The 18,493-nt window shown below is 47.6% G+C and overlaps 2 long non-coding RNA genes and 1 pseudogene across 2 annotated transcripts; 2 read left to right on the top strand and 1 right to left on the bottom strand.

Moving 5' to 3' along the window:
• The first annotated feature begins 6,960 nt into the window (after positions 1-6,960).
• On the top strand, positions 6,961-9,543 carry LOC123135183 (uncharacterized; annotated as a pseudogene).
• A 2,945-nt stretch (positions 9,544-12,488) lies between these two features.
• Positions 12,489-13,743, top strand: LOC123135185 (uncharacterized). Its single transcript, XR_006465840.1, has 3 exons — positions 12,489-12,750; positions 12,837-13,048; positions 13,150-13,743. It is a non-coding gene; the product is annotated as an uncharacterized lncRNA (long non-coding RNA).
• A 502-nt stretch (positions 13,744-14,245) lies between these two features.
• LOC123135184 (uncharacterized) lies at positions 14,246-17,215 on the bottom strand. The gene is made up of 7 exons (XR_006465839.1): positions 17,076-17,215; positions 15,882-16,981; positions 15,615-15,793; positions 15,332-15,520; positions 14,809-15,255; positions 14,647-14,722; positions 14,246-14,535 (listed from the first exon to the last, which is right to left on the bottom strand). It is a non-coding gene; the product is annotated as an uncharacterized lncRNA (long non-coding RNA).
• Between the last annotated feature and the right edge of the window lie 1,278 nt (positions 17,216-18,493).

The following is an 18,493-nucleotide window of genomic DNA, read 5'->3' as shown; positions in this document are numbered from 1 at the left end:
TCAGGTTATGGAGATTTTCTGATTGATAAGTATGCTGACAAATTAATATTGAACGAGGTTGTGCACATCCAACCAATGCAAGCATCTACCAGTTTTCCGGTTGTGTGCTACATCTCATGCATACCATTTCTAATATCATTCAAATGTAGTTGATTGCTCCATGGTGATGTTTTCTGCATCTTTTGTTTCCTTAGTTTTTAATGTTTGCAGGGACTTGGATTTCCATGTATGGGCTAGATGCTTCTATTATCATCACGAATTTTTTACATAAGAATTTTATTAATAATTATTAAATGTTACACTTTGGGCCTGTTTGATGGTTAGACATTGGTCTTGAAGGTATTTTTAGCTTTATAGACGGCCTTCATAGTTTATTTCTAATGCTACTGGTGGTTGTTAGTCAGCTCATAATCTGTTGTGTGTAGATGTTCATCCATATACATGGGACACCGAGGATGTGATCTGATCTTTTATTTAGGAATTTTTTAATTAGCAAGCCTGACGGTCTCCATTCCTAGGTTAGTGCTATCTTTTTTTTTGTTGGTAAGTTATGCCCAGCTGATTTCTGTTTTAATTAGTAGTATCTGAGACAGTGATGACTATTATCTCTTTGCGCTAAGTTGGGGTCATGTCTCTTTTTTTCTTTCTAAAATGTACCATGGAAATCATAATTCATTTTCATTTTGTTTGTAAGCATGGTAATACGAAATGAAGAAGAATATGACAACACAGTGCAATGAAGTGCTTGTGAAGATACGAAGAAATCTATCACAAGGATTGTGTTGTTCAAGTGAGATGAGAGAAGTACTATGGAGGTGCATATGGGGAACTTTTACTTTGTCTCATCTCTTAAAGACGTCCTGCCTTTTTAGTTCACTTCTTTTAATCTATTGCACCCTCCGTCCCGTAATATAAGGGACGGAGCGAGTAGTTCTATACAGCTTCATGTATCAAATACTTCCTCCGTCCCAAAATAAAAGAAGTACAATGGTCGTTCCGCACTTGTGCACCTGGGACACGCTTCCTGCAGTAAAACTTTAGGTCACTTCCTATGTGTTGTACTCCTGGAGATTGCCATTATTTAACTCGATTATGCTTATGGATATCAGTATGGCTCTCTATTTACCACATTTTTTGTTAGTGCTGCCGTTGTATTATTGGCTAGATTAGCAGGTTGGGCTTTGGATGGCGTGTGTGCACAGCAGACCATGCCAGCAAAAAATCGTTTAAGCACACGTTCATATGATCTGCTGAAGTCACAGAAAAGCGTTCTAACGACAACCACCAGTCGCAGTATCACAACCGGGCGCGGCATAGCGCGCCTATCCATCTAGTATCCTTGATGGTGAACAATCTGCCAAATGTGGTTGGTCGTACCTCAACTACCATCTGCCCACCTACCCAACAGTGTTCAATGCACAAGCTCCTCCCAACGAGTGCACTTTTTACCGCAACCTGCTTCTAGTCCTCAATCCGCTCGTTGTACTCTATGTGGGGTTAAAGGTTGCCGGAGCAATAACATGATACTGCATCATTCCTCTGTCCGCGTGTGCTGGACATGGATTACCAACTACAGTACTATGTAATTTTTAATCCAAAGCTCCTAACATGGTTGCTATGTGTTAAGAAATTAAAACGATCTGCTATTATTGTGAATGTTGATTGTGTTTTTGCGACGGATCTCCATTTTGTCCGGGGCATTTTCTTAATCATCAAACAGTACGTCGTACCGTCCCGTCTTGTCATAACGCACGGTAAATGTTTTCTTTACCGGCATATGTATTTCTCTCCACGCACCTCATTTTCATACACTAACATTTACCAACGCCATTGTCTTACTCCATACATTCAATGCGTCCTGAAAAAGTCGTTCCTTGTCTCTGCATTTTGTGACTTTACATGTGAATTAACACATGGGCCCCGCCACGCTGCCCCTGCTCAGTGCATGCGTTAGGCTGGTCATAGTGGAGAGTAACTTAGACTAGTGTCATGCATGTGACACTAGTCTAAGTTATTATCTTCATAATGTAAAGTAACATAATAGTAGTATTATAGATGGTTTCATTTATTAACTTATAGACTCATCTTGTAGACCACCTTTCATTAATTACTTGCCACATAAGCAAAATTTTCTTGAAGTGCGCTATGTTACTATCTAAGTTACTCCCACTATGATTAGCCTTAAAAGAATCGAGCTCCTCAACCTCACCTACGGTAGACATATTTGGCATCTCTATAACAGCCATTTGCGCTATGCCAACCGCACACTCCTCATCTATCGAATCTTGGGTGAACTGAAAATACTAAGGAATTGCTGGTTAAACCATGGGAATAAGAACTGATCCGTGGCCCAACCGCCATTCCCCTAATAAGCAAGTAATCTGAGCATGCTTAACTTCGATGGCTAATGTAACCCGGATCCATCGGTAGCTCTGATGCAGGAATCTTCTCCTTTCCCTAAAAAGCACCTGCTAGAGTTCGAAGCGATGGATTTGATTTTACCCGCAACGGTGTATGAACTTCGCTGGATATAGGATGTGGGGAAGATGAACAGTATCCTCTTAGACCGAATCCTTGCTTCTTTTTGATCTGGTAATGGAGGGTAGGCGACTGGATGTAACGCACAATGGCCTCACTCTAACACGGAATAGAGTTAATGTGATGTGTCCCTGTTGTGTGCTTCAATGCTCGCTGCACATCTATTAAATGACAATGCACGGGGTATGAGCTGTTTCGATGCACGCTTTGGCCAGGTATTCACACTAGCCACAATGGGTAATAACATAGACTAGTACTTCCTTCTTTTCGGTTCATAGGGCTTATCTCAAAATTTTAGTTTTTCCATTTTAAGGCTCAATTTGGTTGTTCCCCATCACAAGGTCAAATTTCAAGGTGTATTAAATCATTGCATGCAAGTATTAAGAGAAATCACTTTATGCATGCATGCATTGCAATTAATGCATTGGTAAACATAATTTTTTGAGAAAACAAAAGCATTAATTGGATGCTTTTGCAAACTACAAAAAGTATTCCACCACTCACCATCTACCTTGATTGGTTTGCTTTTTGAATTGAACCCTATAAACCGGAAAGGAGGGAGTAACATGGATATGTTACTAGTCTATGTTACTACCTGTATAGTGTGGAGTAATATATGCGTGGTAACATGTAACACTTCATTTATTAGAGCATCTCCAGCCGTTCGGCCTCCCAGGGCGCCGAAAAAGACCGGCCTGGGGGCGAGCCGGCGCTAGATCGGCCCCTGGGGTTCGTTTTTCCCCAGTCACGCGCCCAGGCGCCGCCCCTCAAGGCGCTCCATATTCGAAAAACATCATTCCCGCTCAAAAAAACAACAAACGACCGGCGATCATCGCAATAGTTCGGCGACTCGGTGCCACAGTTCGGCGACCCAGTGCCACAGTTCGGGCGATCAAAATAAAAGGACACACAGTAGTTCGGCGTACAAAAAAGGAAGGGCGCAGAATGAATACATCAAGCGTCGAGTTCAACCTCCGGCGGCGTAGTCGTTGGCGTACGCGGGCTGGGAGGAATCGACGCGGCTTTCGGGCTGTTCGCCACGTCTTCTGTGCTGCTAGGCGCGGCGGAGGCATCATCGGTGGGGCTGCGTGTCGCGGAGGCGGAGACATCGTCGGCCCTGGTCTCGTCGTCGTCATCAGCCGCCTGGCTGGGCGGGCTGGGCGCCGGCGTCGGCGGTAACTGGTTCAGGATGAGTCCACGCTGGGCCAAGAACCACGCCTTGAGGTTCTCGTCGCCGCTCTCGAGCATGTCGGCGCCGCCCATCAAGAAGGCGAGGTCGTTGTTCCTCTTCTTGGCGTCTTGAGCTTTGAGTTTCGCGGCGGCGTTGGCGCAGAGCAAGTTGAGTTTGACGGTGCTGTTCGTCATCAAAACAGCCCACCTCGCCTTTGTTTTCTCCTCTCGCTCGGCGGCCCTGGTTCTGGCATCGATGATGCAGTGCTCGATGGACTCTTGCACGCGCGCGGCAGCTGTCTCGGCGTATTTCGCCTTCTTGGCACCTTTGTTGCCGTCCGGGCGTCCATCGGCCGCGCCCGCTATCGGCGCGTCCGGCTTGTACGTCTCTTTGGCCTTGGCGAGGGTGCGTCGGACGGCCGCCCATTTCTTGCACTTGTCGATCCGCTTGAAGACGTGAAGGTACTTGAAGTCTGCATCGCTCTTGTTATCGCGGAACATGGTGAACATGCGCAGCAACTGCACCGAGAAACAACGTCAGTCGGCCCCAGAGCGCGCGCCAGGGCACGCGCAAGGCGAAAAGAGCGCGCGCGCGTCGAAAAGGCAGCAACATGGACGGCGTGTGATACCTGATCCTCGATGCTGGTGCCACTCTCCGGGCGAGCCGCGACCTCCTCGATGATACCATGTCATTTGTTGCACGCCGTTTGGATGAGCGACCAATGGTTCGCCATCGCCTTCGCCCCCTGCTTCATGTGCATGCCTTTGAAGTAGGGGTCGAGGAGCTTCCGCTCGTCGAACTCGGCCTTGATGCGGTCCCAATACGTCTCGATGCTCTGATTCGTGCCGGTGACCGGGTCGAGGCAGACGACCTTCCACGCTTCGGCGATGCACTCTTCTTCCTTGGACGCCCATTTGATGCGTGGTTCATCGAACTTGGCCGCCTTCTTCTTTTTCTTCCTTTTCCTCGTCGGCGCCGGCACCGACTCCTCCTCTTCCTTCTCCTCCGGCTCTTCCTCGCCGTAGTCGAGCTCGTCGTCCTGCGTAGCAAACCCGAGGGAAGCGGTGGCCGCAGCCGAGCCGGATGCGATGATGTCCTCCATGTCGGCCTCCGTCGTGTCGGCATCGCCTAGAGGCGACGAGGAGGAGGCTTGTGTGTAGAGGCCACGGCGGAGGGGCGGCGTCGGTGAGGCTGCGTAGTCCGGCAGCGAGTACGTGTACGGCGGATACTGCACGCCGGCGAACGCGGGCGAGGGCGTGCGCTGGAGGGGGCGCCCATGGGGGAAAGTGATGTTGGGGTTGAAGTCGCCATGGGCGTCCCTGTCGCCATAGCTCGGCGAAGGCGTGCTCCATGGGTGCCGCGACGACGAGAACCCGACCGAAGAGCCGACACTCTGTTGGCTCTAGACCGCGTACGGATGCCCGGGTGGATTCATCATCGCCGCGCGCGCCGTCTCTGCTTGTTCGGCCGCCGCCGCCGCAGCGCGCGCCTTTTTCTCGCTGGCCTTCTTGGCCCTGTTGCACCTGTCGGCGGTGACGGCCTCCCGTCGCTCCACATCCGCCTTCCACTCGGCGTTGGTCATGTCGGGGGGCTTGGACAGCGGAGCCCTAGGCTTCCTTTGCTTCGGCGGGGCGGCGGCGGCGGGATCCGTCGCGGCGCGCGGCATCACGTACTTCTTCGGCGGCATGGCGGGCGGAACGACAGGGTGGAGGCGGGGTTTGGCGGGAGGAATGGAGAAGAGAGGGGGGGAGCGGGAGGAAACGGCGGGAAAAGTCTTCCAGTCGCCGACAGAGCGGCCCCACGCCGCTTTTCGCTGCCGCCGGCGCGCCCAGGCGACACCCGGTCGCTTGGGTTCGGGGCGGGACCGCCGACTCTGGATTTTGCTCAAACCGGCGCTAAACTAGATCCTGGGGGCGTGACTGGGCCGGTTTTTGGCCACCGGCGCTAAAAAATCGCCGGGGGGGGCCTGTTGGGGGCACGGTTGGAGATGCTCTTAGGCTATAGACTCATTTTGCCTTGATATGTGTGATGTTACTCATATACTAGTAACTAGCTCTGTTACCACTTTCCTCCATTTCTTCATTTATTGCTTGCCATATCATCTATTTTATCTAGATTTGTTTTCGCCGGCTTGGGCCGAAATCAGCACCGGCGGACCCAGGCCGAACCCGACACGCCGGGGGGCGCTCGGGGGCTCCGACGCAAGGGAAAAGTGTTCCTAGGGCCACATTGACAGGCGAAAAGTCAATCCACCCGCCCAGATTCGCCCTCCTGCCCCCGCGCTCGGCCGCCACCCTGCGCCACCCTGCCGATCCCGGCGTTGACCACCGCCCGCCGCAGCTAGGTAGATCGTCTCCAGCCTAGAAAAAGAAGGAGCGTCGCCGAGGCAGCCTCTTCGCCGCCGCCCCGGGCACCTTTTCCGGCGTTCCGACCGCGCAGGGCCTGTACGCCGACGGGCTTGCGCCCACCTCGCCCACTAGGTGTTCGATGAATTGCCCGGCCCAGCGATGGCCTCCGAAGATGAGGAGGTGCCCGCGGCGTTGCTGGATGAGGAAGCCGAAGTCGACGTCCAGGAGCAGGAGCGTCTCATGGTGCTCGTCGCCCTCGCCGGCCTGCTCGCGAGCAGTGAGAAGCCGCGGCGAGGTGGCTCGGCGCTTGGGCGGGTGAAAGCAAAGAACCGACATCGTCTGGAAGGCTACTGCATGCTCTACTCGGACAACTTCGTCGACGCTCCATTGCACGGTGAGAAAACATACCACAGGCAGGATCCTCTTGCCCAAGTTGATCATCAGCTACCGACAAACTGGACTGACTACCTCAATAGGCGTCAAGAGATCCGAGACTCACAGGTGCATCAAGAACTGCAACACGATCTGGTGGAGCGCCTATGAAGGCTCAAGGGCGAGGCCGGGAATGGTGATGAAACTTGAGTTTTATTTGTTAAACGATATAATTTGTAGTGAACTATTTGATTTATGTGATGAAACAAGCCGAAAACACGCCGAACTATGTAAGGAGCTAATTGATTCCTATTTGTTTGCGAAAATTCACGCCGGAACCCGCCGAATATGGGTCGATTCACGCAGTTATCTGGCCGTTTTTGACAGATTTGGGCCGAAAGCTGGACCGAATTCGCGCCCGGGGGCGATGGCTGGGTGCCGAATCGCCCCAACTTCTATTTTATCACCGGCCCACCCCCTTATGCCCTTTTTCGGCGCCCTGGGGGGGCCGAACTTCTAGAGATGCTCTTATTCGCCGCCACCAGCCGTGCTTGAGCAGCGGCACCGCCCCTCCCACCTAGGGAATTAGTTATGCGCCGCCGCAGGCCGCCCCTCCCACCCAGGGTTTCACCAGAGAGCAAAGGGGCCGCCGCCCGCCGTGCTTGAGCAGCGGCACCCAAATAAGCAGCTCCTCCTTTGGGAGCCGCACTCCCCAATCGAGGCAGCGGCAGCTCCATTTCGAAGCTGCTCATTTCCGAGTTGCAACCGGCAACCGGAGCAACTCTTTCGAATTCCGTCTCCGAGTTTTCCGTTGGTGGCGAGAACCTGGCGCCACCGCGGCACCCGCCAATCTTCGGAGGAGACGCACAACAACTCTAGGCAATCAGTTTTCAGACTGACCGGCGGCAGCTCGGGCGATGGCGAGGACTTGTCGCCGGCGACGGGCTGCCAAAGTGATGGCCAAGCCATCCGATTCGACCATGGGGGTGTGTTCCTTGTCCTCTCCTTCCTCTGAATGTCTTATTTTCCTACCCCGCAAAAAAAAATGTCTTATTTTCCTTAGCAACCAGGTGTCAAATTTCAGTCTTTCAGACAGCATCAAAATCTACCTTTTTTGGTATATAAATAAAATAAAACTTGTGCCATTTTAAGTAGATCAAACCCGTATCTTTGCGACAGTGGCCAAATTGTATCTCTGAGACAATCAAACTTGCAGTTTTTTGAGACTTATCAATATTGCATATTTGACTGTACGGTGATATCAACTCTGATTTGTTTTGGTGCCAAATGCAGAAAGGCAATCCAGATGATAGGATCAGCAGCTTGCCCAATGGCATCCTGGTCAACATTCTCGACCGACTCGATGTCTCGCCGCTACAAGAACCAGTGTCCTCTCGAGACGGTGGAGTCAGCTTCCTGCCATGCTCTCACGGCTTATAATCAGTGCTTGGGACCTCCTGCCCTCAGAAACTAAAATCAGCATTTTCCATGCTGAAGTGGTTCGGACGACCATTGCAGCTGTGCCCAAAGATATGGCCAATGCAGCAGTGTCCAATGCTGAATTAGTTCGGAGGACCGATGCAGCTGTGACCAAAGCCTTGGCCGATGCAGCAGTTGTAGCCAAAGCTGTGGCCAAAGTGACAAAGAGCATACTGGCACGCAGGGATCCGGGTGGACGGCGCCCCATTCGTCTCTTGAGCATGACGTTCTACTAGATGATGTCCCCATATCAGTCGGGCATGCTGTTGGCAATGCCATGGCAACATGCAAGGTTGAGAAGGCCGAATTCACTGTTCTGACAGAGAAGGGACGCCTAGAGTGCACCATTGACGATTTGGTGAAATACGGGGCACGGTTCGTGTCATTTTTTAATGAGTGTACGGATACATTTGCTGGTCTCACGCGCCTCTACCGGGCGAATTTGAGATTCACTAAATCGGACTTCGTCTCCAGCATCCTCGTCCCTTGCAAGCGATTAAAATATTTAGGTTTTCTCAATTGCGACACAGAGAGTTGGATAGCGTTCCAACTTGAACACGCGGAACTCAGTGAGCTCAGTATTGTCAATTGCCGTTTTGACGTGGTCAAACTTGACTGGGTTCCGAAGCTCACTTGGTTGGTGTTTGAGTGTTGGATGTCTTTCAAAGAACCACCACTGTCATTTGGCTATGTCCCATTGCTCGATGTCCTGAGTGTTTCAAATGTTGCTCTTAGTTGGCATGAAATGATCGAGTTAAGTACATTTCTTCATGAGACCTCTGTTTGAGACCTGACGTTGGGGTGTAAATACGAAAAGGTAACTCAGGGTGATTGCTTTGTTCTGTCTTCACTTGTTCTCTACTCATCCTATCATGTGCTTATTGTTGCAGATTTGGGTTCAACCAGAGTGTCTGACCAGATGGCTGGCGTCTGTATTTCACCAACTAAGGATTGGCAGTCTTGTTGACATTCCTGAAGGGTATGATCTCACCTGGACAATGTTTATTCTGGAAGCGGCGCCGTCCCTGGAGGAGTTCTACATGACGGTGTGTTCTTACTGAAACCTTGTTCTATTATTTTATTTTTTCTGATGAGGGGTGACTCTACTACTCGATTGTATGTTCTTCTTACCAACAGCCTGTTCTATTATTCTCTTCTGTTTGAGGGGTTTCTGTATTATATCTCCATTGCATGGTTGCACGGTTGTGCTTTCACTTGGAGCACAAATGTCTGCCCGTGTATGCAAAATTAACCTGTTCCGTCTACCTTTGTCCTACGGGTGGTAATGTAGGTAATGGATCATCCTTGTGACATGCAAATGGATCAGGAGAAGAGGAAGGCGAAGTCGTACAGCGAGCACAAGGGTGTTGAGTGGGAATCACCTACATCGAATTTCAAGCACCACCGTCTGACCAAACTAATCATCTTCTGTTTTCAGTCTCAAGACTACATGGTGAGTCACGTCAGGCGTGTCTTGAAAGCGGCGGTGAATCTAGGGGACTAGATCGGCATCGCGCCTTGGCGCAAGGGTGCCGGTCCGAGCGTTTTGCCGAAGCATGTAACACTATATTAGTAGGAACCCAGGTATAGCATTGCACCTATATAGGATAATAACAGAGTAAAGAGACATTCAGTTCTGATAGAAGTAAGACACAATGGAGCTCATGATCAATATCAGATTACAAGTCAGGATAAAGTTTGGTGCATTCAACGACCACAAAAGATAGCTATTCGACGTGAAGCTCGATACCAAAAGCGAGAAGACAAAGTAGGTAATAAGAACAGGAACAAAATAAAGGAGAGCTAACTACAGAGCCATAATCACTAAGCATTACTAATAAGCGGCGTAATTCATCTGCCTTGTTGATGTACTTCATAAGGATCGCCTCGTATAAACCTGAAACAAACAAGCATGATCTGAAATTTTTACAGCTTAATTTAACTTCTACAGCCTAAATTGTACAGATCAAGTAGTACAAGTTGGAGAAAAAGGTCAGGTTTCAGTACCTAACATGCAAATTGGAACAGAACTAAAAATTCAATAGAAAAGCTCATGTTTCAGTACCTAACAGACGACAAACTGGTTTTCAACGATGGTAACCAAATTGGAATAAAACTTAAGTTCACTAAAAAAATTGAACAAAGCTTAAGTAAAGTTTGCTGAAAAGTTCACTAAACAACATGAAATGCATAAACAGCCAGTACATTATAAGCTGCATAAAAATAGTAAATTCATCTATTTCAGTACCTAATAGGAAAGCTTGGACCAAGTTCAGTACATAAGAGGTTTAGTACATAAATTTTCAACAAAGTATCCAGTTCATAACACGGTTAACAGGGAATATTTATGTTGCAGTGGATATATGAAGCTGAGTTATAATGGATAAAAGGATGACAACAGACAATAATGACATTAGAGGGTAAACAGGGTTCACCGGGCACTAATTGTGTTGTAGCACAAAACATAATAAATAGTAACTCTAAAGATCAGTTTGGAGCTGAGGAAGGAACTGTAATTAGAAATGTCGGCAGATTAAGCAAAGAGGCACTATGATTATACAGAAAAGAGAGACTCCCAACACCAAATAAATTAGATCTTTGGATCATTTAGACATCTGATTAGCTTTCTCAAATAAGAAAAATGTAGAAAAGCAATTGTTTAATTCAAGGATACACTCAAGCAGGCCTCCAAAATGTTTCATAATGTAAATGATATGATGTTCCCAGGCTTAATGTGAATAAGTAGTATGTTGGAATTTAATTTTCAAGATAACACACGACGAGAACTGTGATAGTGTGGATGTGAATCCTACCAATGGCGTTGTATTTCAGTAGTAGAATGTGATTGTAGTGTTGGACACAGTTTCATTTTGATAGATGAGGTCATGGCATTACATGCAAATGTAGACCATCTAGGTATCAAATGCATAATAAAGAGCACACAAAAGAAATGCCTGTTTTGGCGAAATTTAACAGTAACTTTGATGCGGTGAGAACATCAAGTTTTCCAAAAAGCGCTCAGTTTGAAATCAGGTAAATTAAACTCCAAGACTAAAATAAACATGAGATTTTCTATTGAATTTTTAGTTCTGTTCCATTTTTGGATGGGCTGATCGAGATGGGCTTGCGCACCATGCATAGAACTTGAGAATCTATAATATCTAAATAGTTGATCCCCACTATCTTATTTCTCTTAACATGCAGCTTATCCACATCATCACACATGCCCCACATGCCACCTCACCTCATCTATAGCTAATACTTTTTTTAATTGATCTACAGCCAAGACTTCATCTCTTCCGTACGCTACATGCGAGATACCTTGCGTTCACTTCTCCTTCCTAGACCCGCGGGAGGTGAAGAGAACCTTTCTCCAATCGAAACGTCTTCCCTGGAATCGCTCCTCATAAGTTGGCCTCCCCGTCTCCCATCTCCCCATCTTTGCCTAAGCGACACAATCCCCAGGCGGTGGTAGACGCACTAGAACCCAACCTTCCTAGGGTTTGGGGCTACCATCGGGGATAGAACCGGCAGCGATGCTTGCCGGGCCAGGGAAGGATCACAAGACGATCAATTTGGAGGATGGGTGGACATGCAGAAGGGCATCAACATCCTCGAGCACAAGCAAGAGTCGCAGTACATGTTCGATGCGCTCTACATGTATGTAAGTCGCCTCTGTCCGACCATGCCTAGGTTATGCCTGTCGATCTGTTCCGATGCTAACATGTGTGTTGTGTGTACAGATTATTCCCCTGTTTTGTGTCTGTATGTATGCCGGTGCTGTTGGTTTTTCCGATCCAGTGAGTCAAGGCAAATCTGATTGTCCTTTTGTTTCCAACATGTACTAACGGGTGTGCATTTGTGTATTTTTTGGATTCAGGTGAGCGTGAGGTTGGGTTGCGAATTATTACATTCTCATCTTACTATGTACTGCATGATCTGTTTCTGCATACCCCTTCTATAGCCATGTTGCATACGTGACCAGATTAACCAAGTTAACCAAAAAAGAAGAGATTATCAATTTATCATACTGCTATTGAGAACTACATGTACAAAATGTTGGTATGGATTTTATTAATGTGATATATATACGAGTGAGATTGCTTCTTACTCGATGGGACGCGGATTTTTCATGCATATGCTTCGGAGCCCTGCTATCTTGGCCGTCCGTCTTTCTAGAGAGTCTCGAGATGCGAGGAGGGCTGTGGGGGCTTACAATCTTCATTAGCAGGTGGGTATGTAATACAGAACGGCTGCTTCGTAGGTCCTCGAGCGGAACAGTAGCCGGCAGTAGCTCTGTGTAGTCGGAAAGTGCATATCTGTGCCCGAGCATATATGTGCTCTTTATCTCCATCGATGGTTCTCCTTTAGATTCGCACTGATCGTTGTACAGCGCCCTGTATATGGCCTCGTATATTTCTTTTTTCCCTGCGCACAGGCCCACCCCTGTCAGCAATTAAATGTCACGGCTCCCGTTAAACCTCCGCCCGCACAGACGAGATTGACGACATGGGCCACGGCTCGGCTTCTATTATGTACCAATGCCGTCAGCCTACTAACCACAATTTAATTCCATCCATCCCACCATTTTCAGTCTGCACGACTCATCTTCATCTCCCGGTGCCGGAAATATTGCCGCCGGCCTAATCTGCTCAGCTTCCTGGATTAAGCCACCAGTGCCACCAGTTGCTTCACCTCATGGCTGCCCCGTCTTTCTCATCTGCCGCCACCGATCCCCTCCCTCTCATTCCCTGCCCTGATTGCGGCGGCAGGTTTGTCCGCTGGATCTTCGTCGGCGGATCTAGCCCCAGCTCCAGGTTCTACAAGTCCGCCAGAAAAGATGTAATTAAGATTCCAACACTCGCTAAGTTGTTTCCCTTCAATCTTGTTTCAAAATCTCAACTCGCACACCGACCCTTGCACCACAGGTCGGCATGTTTGGTTCATCAGATCAACTGAGCAGGATGCAGCCGTGCTGAACCATGAAGCTGGCTACCAGCAATACGAGATGCGCCAAGCATGAGGGGAATTCCAATCTGATATTGGAAGGTCTATGTGAAACGCCAATATTGCTAGATATGACGTGCCTGCTGGGGTGGAAAATCACATACAACTACGTCATGCACGCCAGTTGTGAGAAGTAAGTGCTTATCACCCATGCTGTTTCTGTAAGTTACTACTAGTACATTATATATATAGTGCTCTGATTTTGTTCTGTTTGTAAAACAAATGCAATGGCAGTGAGGACAGCTGGGTTTACGTTGTTCAGTACATACGTGATTACAAAGGTTTCTACATGGAAGGTCAGATAGAAGGGGTAAGATTATTCAGTGTAGCTCGGCCTAGCTGTTCCATGAAATGTTCAGTGTTATCATGAACAAGGATTCTGACAATTTTTGTTTCTGTATACTACAACACCGGCTTGCATACATTCGCAAGTCGATAGCCTATGAGGTGGTATCGATGGAAGGGAAACAGGGAGAGCTCCCAAGTCCCAAGCTTCATGATTGAGGAGGTTCTGTTTTGAGATGTTGGCGGTCTGCTCATGTGTAGATGGCATCATTTTGTTTTGCTCTAGGGGATGTTCCTCTGTCGAATGTAATCCGGATTGAGATGGCAACTTAAGTTTGTTCTTTTGAGGCATTCGGTCACATGTTTTAGTTTCCATCCCATGCTGGCGTGGAGGTGGCTGTGTCTCTGACCCAGTGTAATGGAAGGGCTAGCTTACATTTTGGCACACAACGGTGGTGTGTGTGCTGACATAGATTTGTACAAATCGGTGGGTGCGAGATAGAAGAATTGTGTTATTCCTTGCTAGCTCTACACTAGACAATGTGTGCTGCATTTTGGTATGTGAACTGTGATGAGTTAGTTGCAAAAATTCTGTAAAGTCATGCTATGTCCTTGCATGTGGGCTGCTATTCAGAATTGCATTCGATTAGTTTTTTTGTGTTGTTGGCACAAGGCGAATTGGTTTGGCTGTCCTGATTGTCATTTTGTATGGAACTTGATGTATCAGGATCATCAGTGTGTGTACTGCCGAATTGGCTTGGGCAGATGTCAATGTGTATGGAACTTGATGTAGCAGGGTCATCACTGTGTGTGTTCGTGTGCACGCTGAAAATAGACATGGCGTCAGGGACTGAATTGTGTGTGGAATTAATTTTCCTTTAAGATGGTAGGATCCATGGTAAACAATTCTGAGCAGGATTCGGGCAGGAGATGAGCTAAAACAACTGTGAGATTCGGCCATGCTAGATGTGGTGTCTGTTAGGAAGTATGTCCACGATAAACATCAACAAACTCGGAGCTCGCCATGACATTCATGTCATCAAGGTTTTATAAACCAGGGTACAAATTCCATGGTTCTAAGCAAAAGGTATGAGTGCAATGGAGGTGGCCGGAAATTCGACAGTGTCATGATACACGTTCTAGGACACTAAAACAAAAGCTAATGACTAAAGCTCAGTGCTTGATAGAGGCACGAGCTATGGTCGCCTAATTGTCGAAGGCAGATTCGAATGACGCCAGGACCTTCTATAGTGCCTCGTAAGCGAGCGTGGAGAAGTTTCCATGAAGCTTCGTGATCTCATGCAGGGCATCCATCTTTTTTTTCAGGACATGTTGCTGTACAAACACATGCATCATCGCTGTTAAGCATGGTGTTGTTTTGAAAGAAGGAACATTCACGACGATCGTTGATATATGCATATAACATGATTTGAGATGGATACATACCTTCTCAGGGGGGAGCTTGAGCTTTTCTCAATCGAAGTTACAAGCGATGTGCAGAATGCATGCTCTTGTGTTGTTACTACAAAAGGGCGAAATATAAATAGATCAATTTGGAGCGGCAGGAATTTCAGGGCTGCGATGGAAGTGGGTACACATGTTTCATACCAGGAGAAAATGGTGTCAGTAAGAGCTGGGTTCTTTTTCCCCCAACCATCCTTGTTGGTTGGCCACTCTGCATAATATTCATTAAAACAGTTGCAGAGAGCATTTGGAGCTCCATGCAATTGCCTCGTCCTTGGTGGTCTGGTGAATTTCTGACAAACAGGGGGTCAAACACATTGATCACTTTGGTGACCATATCCCCAAAAAATGATCATCCAACCTTCCTTGTCAGGCACTTGTGTGAAGAACTGTGGTGAGCGGTAATGAGAAGGTATTACTGAACTAATGATTGTAGATTAGAGGGGGAGGGGGGGTGGGGGGTGGGGGTAGATGTCGAGATATAATATCTGTGAAGATGTGATATCATATATCAGCAAGTCGCCTACGAACTGTCTCTGGATGGAGATTGTGTGAATGTAGTCTGCGCCGGACAACATGAAGGTCTGACGACTGGAAGGAAAAACTCCATATAAGATTTAGTTTACAAAAATTTCAGATGAGAAGAGTTTTTTCTTAATTGACTAACCGATAATTCAGGTTAATTGGATGTCTCCAGCTCAGGTAAGGGCATTTGCCTTCCGCTTCGAAGTCGAGTTGTGCATATCGATGTCTAGTAGTGACATCAATTCATGTGAGTCTGCTTCCAGCCAACTGGTCCCTGATGGTTGTGCCAGTTATTCTGACGAACCTTGGAACCTCATGTACAAGGAAGTTGCTGAAAAACAGGAACCAGTGGGTAGTCAGGAAAATTCAGGTATGTGGAGGAGGTTGATCAAAAAGGCACACAGTTGAATAGACAGAGGGGGTACCCAGACAGATGATTGGCAGACACAGAGTTGAAGAACTCTTGTAGAAGTCCGGAAACTGACGACTGTCGTGGTATGGAACAACTCCCCTACTCCAAGGATTTGTCTGGAAGCCAGGACGGAAGATATACTTGCCGCCCAGAAGATCTGATTCGTTGATTGCTTATAATGTCCTTTGCAAACTGTTCAATGGCAAAAACAATGATTTTAATGATTAACAATTACCAGTTTTAATTCTTTCCAAATATTATCGACCCACCTCACACTAACCTGTGCATTCGTAATACGGACATCAAAGCTCACACAAATAACATCACGTAAAACAACAGCAGTCTGCTCATTCCTGCATGGTTCAGTTCACTGACAACATTTACCTCAACAAAGTCAGTATTGTAAACCATGGTTTATTCTGACCAGTATCAATTGTTTTCAACATCAACAACTATCCTGAAACAATCATTTGTATCATTTACCTGAAAAATATGTATAAATATTTTAAACCATACTTTTTTTTCTGACATAAAATTTTCCCAGGCTTACTTATTTCCAAATAGTGTTCCAACCACCACACAGTACCCCACTGCATTCGTTGTACGAGCATCAAAGCTCAGCAGTAGACTGTTCATTATGTAAAATTTTCCCTACCAACATCTACTGGAAAATAAATAAAAGCTAACCAGTTTAATCCATATTTCAGTTCTCTCCGCAAAATATTTTTACATGCATTGTTTTCCATGATTTTCCTAAGCAATGACTAAAACCTATCTACTATACTGCATTTCGGCAGGTGCACTAGCTGAACAAATTGACCACAATACCTCACTTAACAAAATCTCAAAGTAGTTTAATTCATTACTCATGTTTCTGCAAACATTTACCATACAACTAAGATATGTTTGCTGCACTAACTGAACTAATCCATTGCATTTTCTGTTCCAAGTTTTTCCTTCTCTAACTAACACCTGTAACCAAGGTCACATGACGGAAAGCAAGAGCACAAGCTTCATGGAGACTCCACGCATCTCTACTGGCAGCAACGACGAATGTTTCCAGCATACGCACACAAACACAGCCAACAGCCTGGACATTTCTCCTGGAATAAAAAAAAAGACACAGATTTGCTGCACATGAAAGACGCACCTTTTAACACATCCTGGTGCTTGAGGGTTCATCTTCCCAGTCAACATTTCTGATGCCTGTGGCGAGCTCTCACGTCTCTGATTAACCAACATGTCTTCCGCGCTGATTTGCCCGTCCGCACTCATGGCGGGCCTCATCGCTTCTTCAGCGGCCATGGCTTCGCTCGTCGCGCCGTTATCAGGCAGATCCACTGGGATTGCACTCTCCCTCACCTCCTCCAGTTTGGGGATCTGGTTCAGGCAAATCCAATCCGCGATTCAGCAACGAAACCGCACAGTACTCTCATCCAATCTAATCAGAGATCAGGATTCGCTAGGCACTTACGATCGGATCGGCTGCACTACGATCTCCATCGCCACCGCCGTAGTCACCTTCGTCTCTCACCGCGGGCACCGCCTAAATCGAAATGAGTGCTCCTCGCACAGAAAGACAACCATTCAAGCATTAAAATCGAAACGTTCCATGGCCCAACAACAATGAAACGTTCTGTGCCATGGCTCGCCAACGACTCCGCAAACGGACGTGACGCGTACTCGCTCGTCCTACGGACGTCCGTCGCTTTCATGGCCCACAGCACAGGACCTTTGCGTACGTATATATCAAACAAAAGCCAATTTACTGCCTCTCTGTATCTCACCGAAAAGGAATCCTGAACTGATCCCGAGACATGATTGACCGGCACAGATAAAGAGCTCATCTGTGCTCGGGAGTAAAAACTCCATGTCCTGTAGTCTTGTTATTTTCCTCTCGGCTAGATTCCTACAGATGCCCAACAGCGAAGTGACATATCCCAGACAAGCACGAAAGGCATCCTTGCATGAGGTCTATTACGCAAGGAGGAAGAGCTCATCCGATCCCCACTTTGCATTTTGAAGGAGGAAGTTCCAATGGCGACCGAGGGCATGCTCCATGGCGGAGTGATCCCTAACAGAAACGGTAATTCAAACAAGCCCTAACTGATGATGGAATCTATCGTGGGACAACTTGCCCCAGGCGTCTCGTCATTGGGCTGATTACATGGTGATCCTAGTTTAAAATTTGGCAAAAAAATTAGCTGTGCCGCGGGTGCCTCCATGTAGCAAGGGTCGTGATGCATTATCCAAACGATTTTTTATCAAAAGAGACCACATATCGAATTGAAAAAAGACCACATATTATTGATCTGTGTACAGGACTGCACCGCATTGACCATGCATGCTGCTCCATACGGGCGAATCGAACACTGTGTCCATCGAGGACGAAGCATCACGTCATGGGATAAACATACATATACTATTGCAAAAACAAAAAGGCTTAGGTATACATGTTGCAGGCATGGGTGGGATGGATAATTGTGTCATGCAGATTCCGGGCGACGACGCTTCTCGCGACGGCATGCAGAGCAGCAGTGCGGCCGGGCCCACCCCTCCGTCGCGTGCGGCAGCAGCGCTGTCGGGCAGCAGCAGTGCGGCCTCTCTTGCCTCTCTGGCGCGTCTTCCGCTGCTCCGGATGTCCTTCTCTTTCGTCTCTCCGGCAACTAGTTGAAACCCGTAGTCATCGCCGGTAATCCATACCTGTAGACGCCGCATGTCCACGCAACGCAGCCCTTCACGAGAAAAGGCTGGTTCTCCGCCACATGCAGTACAACGTCTTTCCTATTTAGTGGTCTGTAGTACAGGCACAGTGCCTACGAGATTCCTCTCGTCCCTTGTGCGTGGAGGGGCATAGCCTGATCGCCTACAGTGCCCTACTGAGCCTTAGCC

The sequence above is a fragment of the Triticum aestivum genome, chromosome 6B, assembly GCF_018294505.1.
Source record: "Triticum aestivum cultivar Chinese Spring chromosome 6B, IWGSC CS RefSeq v2.1, whole genome shotgun sequence".
NCBI lineage: Eukaryota > Viridiplantae > Streptophyta > Magnoliopsida > Poales > Poaceae > Triticum > Triticum aestivum.
Note: the sequence above shows the minus strand (reverse complement) of the source record. Positions and strands in the feature narration are given on the sequence as shown.